We start from the raw sequence: 3,508 nt of genomic DNA on the forward strand, positions 1-3,508 counted from the left end.
CGTTCCTTCTATTATCCTGAACATTTAATACCGTGTATCAGGGAGAACTACAGATTCTTAATTTGTCTTTCTCATAGTTGTTATTGCAATCTTACCTGGAATTTAGAAGGAGAAAAATAGTCAGCTGTGCATAGTAGGATCTCTGTCTCTGGATTGGATGAAGAAAATCTTCCCCCTTATATTTTGTTTAATTGCATATTATGGATTGCAATCTCCAAATAAATAACTTTTCGGAGCTCCTCTATAGGGACAAAAGGGTCACACAGTGAAAATTCACTGTTCTTTCATTTTGCTCCTGAGGAATTCTCTGTAAGAACTGCAGTCTCAATTTTTGCATCAACTCCCTTAATTCTGGAGGCCAGGGGGTGCTATAGGTATATGTATTATAATCTGTGTAGGTTTAGTAGTCAATATAGAGGGCTCATGAAACCTATTTTATTATTTCCCAGATAAAACCTACATAGGTAAGTATGTGTAAAAAAAACCCCACAAACTTATGTGTGTTTTTACATTGCTTTCACAGTGGCGAGATTCTGAAAAGATAACCTCTTTAATCAAATCTTTATTATCTGAAAATAAGTTTTACTACATTTAAATATTAGGCAAGACTAAATTATTTGAATTACATATTTTCAAAAGCAGTTTAGTTAATCAAACACCTGTTACTCCTTTTCTCCTGCTCTAACCATTCAGACATGTGCAAGCAGCAAGGAAGTGTACGAGTCTAATCAGTTTTTCATAAAGTAACAAAACAGTGTACATGAATTTTCATGTAGCCTGAGTGCAAAGGAGACATCCGTGAACTCACACAAGAGCATATAGTATCTGTTTTTGTTTGCGTGTAAGAGTCTCTGATGAACTGATAATTGATTAGACAGATGGTTTGTAGGTAGTAAGACCTGGGACAAGTAATTTCCACTACCACATTTTCCCAGAAGTGGTTATTTGAGACTGCACAAATGAAGTCCTGGACCTTTATAATAATCTCTTTATTTCCCACTGCCAACAGCGCAGGATTAAATGCATATATGATTCCTGTCTTCACGGTAGCACATGAGCATTTTCTGCAGACAGGTATGGTGCCTGCTAGCTTTGTGTGTATACAGTTGTACCTGTATGTATGTATTTACACAGAGGTTTTTGCAATATTTTGGGTTTTTTCCAAGGGATCTTGACAGAATTGCATGTCTTTCACATGCATTTGAAAATTATTTCAGATGTGGAGGGCTTTGGAGTTGACTTTATATTTAAAAAAACAATTAAAAAATATTAGTTGCTAATAAGAATATCCTTTCACATACAAACATTAATTTACCTGTTTAAAAATGAATGGCCTACAAGCAAAAAGGTTATGGATGCAGTACATGAGTGTTGACATTGCATGCAAATAAGTAAGGCAGTGGTTTCACATTATGAAGAGTTTGTTAGCAATGCTGACTTGAGATATTCCTGCGCTCCTGCTGGTAATTCTCACAGGTAGAGTGTCACCCTTTCCGTAGAGTAGATTCCGCTGGCTACTAAACTGTATTGTAAACCAGATCAGGGAACGGACCTGAAAACAAAGATTAAAGTGTGTGAAGTGTGCATATGTGTTTGTTTTAATCTTGGATCAGAAAACCATGCAACCAGCCAACAGTTCTTCTGGTCCCACTAAAGTAGCGTCTTAGGTTTAGGAAGAAGCTACCAGAAAACTGAAGGCCAAGAACTCTGTAAGTCTGAAAATAAGCATTATGAAAATGAAACACGTTGTCAAAATCCCACCGTGTGCTCTGGGTCAGATGGGCAACCTAAGGTGCCATCGAAGACAGTGGGGCTCAGTGCTGACCATGGCATTCCAGCTTTAGAATAGACAGCAAGAAAGGTATGGTCAGTGTTGCATGCTGGATTTGTAAGTCTAACACACATATTTTCTTCACATAAGGGTTTGCCTTTAGTCTCTTTTTTTCTTTTTTAACCTTTTCAAAGGAAAAATAAGGGTGTAATGCTTCTGTGGGCAGAGTCCTAGGCTGATGAACTGTAGCAATGACTGGAGAAATGGTTATGGAAGGGTTTTGACATGAAGCTGTTACCTAACATTAGGGAGATTTTCTCTGTTGATCTGTATAGAAATGATTTGTGTCTCATTTTGCTGGTTATACTGGCATAAAAGAGGTTTCTAGTTTGCAAATTGACCCATGATGACTGTGTATGTCCTTTTTCTCTGACGGCAATCAGTATTAGCTACGTTTGGTGCCACAATTTAACTGTTGTTAGTCTGAATGCAAGTTGCTTCTTAGAGAGCCTTTGTTAGATAAACTATATTATTGTTATTACAGCCAAAATTATTTTTCTTTGAAGTGTCAACTTTAAGTCACCACTGGATTATCTACAAGCTTAACGTCGTCTTTTATTGGTTACCATATGTATCTGAACACAGTATAAACTCAATACTTTCCAGTAGCACTGAACTGCATCATCTGGGTATCTTAGTGTTTTGGAGGTGTTTTTTTCCCTCTTGGTTTGACCCAGAAAGAGAAGAGGGAAACTAGACAGAGCAGTCTGAAATAAATTCCTGGTGACTGTAGCTTTTTTTCAACTGCAAGTCAAGTGGATGTTTCGAAGACTTTTTAAAAAGAATAAAGTGTTTGTTGTGGTTATTCTGTAAAAGTTGCTTGCCTTCCTCTTTCCTCTTTTCATTTATTTTTGGAATGCTGTTTTGTATGAGAATAAGGAAAGTTTGGGGTTTTTTTTTGTCATCTAATTTTATATTTAATGGCAGATATCACAACACTTCTTAGTTTGTCAGACAATATCTGTTGGCACATGTTCCAGCACGTTGCTGGGGAAACAATGTGTTTTCTCCCTTGACATTAAAGTATACTCTCAGCTGTGAAACTGCATTTTAGGAAATGAAAAGCAAAGTATGCGTAGATGCTAATACTTGATGCCTCGCTGTTAATGAGAAAGATGTTTTTAGTTACTTTTTCAGTGACGTGTTCGCCAGATAAATACTGAACATCAAAGGAAATATATGAAGATTGCAAAATTTCTAAGAACTGCTATTTCACTCTTAATTCAGCTTTATTGTGTATGCATACTATATAATAGAATTGTAATTACATGATTGCATTATATTTATTATAAAATCTCTTCTTCAGGCATAGAATACAAGATGCATAACTGATGAATAACTAGTCCGTGTTTAGTCATCATTGTGTAATGTATGGTAAAGTCCTTATTTTAAATGTTGCTATGAAAATATTATGGAAACTTATATTAAGTTTATTAATTTCCTTATAAGTCTTTTGGTGGTTTAATATAAGACACCATTTCAAAATCACCGAGGCCAAGAGGGCAATATTATTTCTGTTTTAGAGATCATGGATGGGATAAAAATTAGGTAAGTAGAATTTAGAGACTTTTGAGACCTTATTTTACTCAGCACTTAGCATTATAAAACACTTTAAATATTCATACCTAAACCTGAGGCATAAGTGTCAGTTTTAAGTTCTCACTTACTCTGCAAATC

Source organism: Phaethon lepturus, unplaced genomic scaffold (assembly GCF_000687285.1).
Source record: "Phaethon lepturus isolate BGI_N335 unplaced genomic scaffold, ASM68728v1 scaffold2351, whole genome shotgun sequence".
Lineage (NCBI taxonomy): Eukaryota > Metazoa > Chordata > Aves > Phaethontiformes > Phaethontidae > Phaethon > Phaethon lepturus.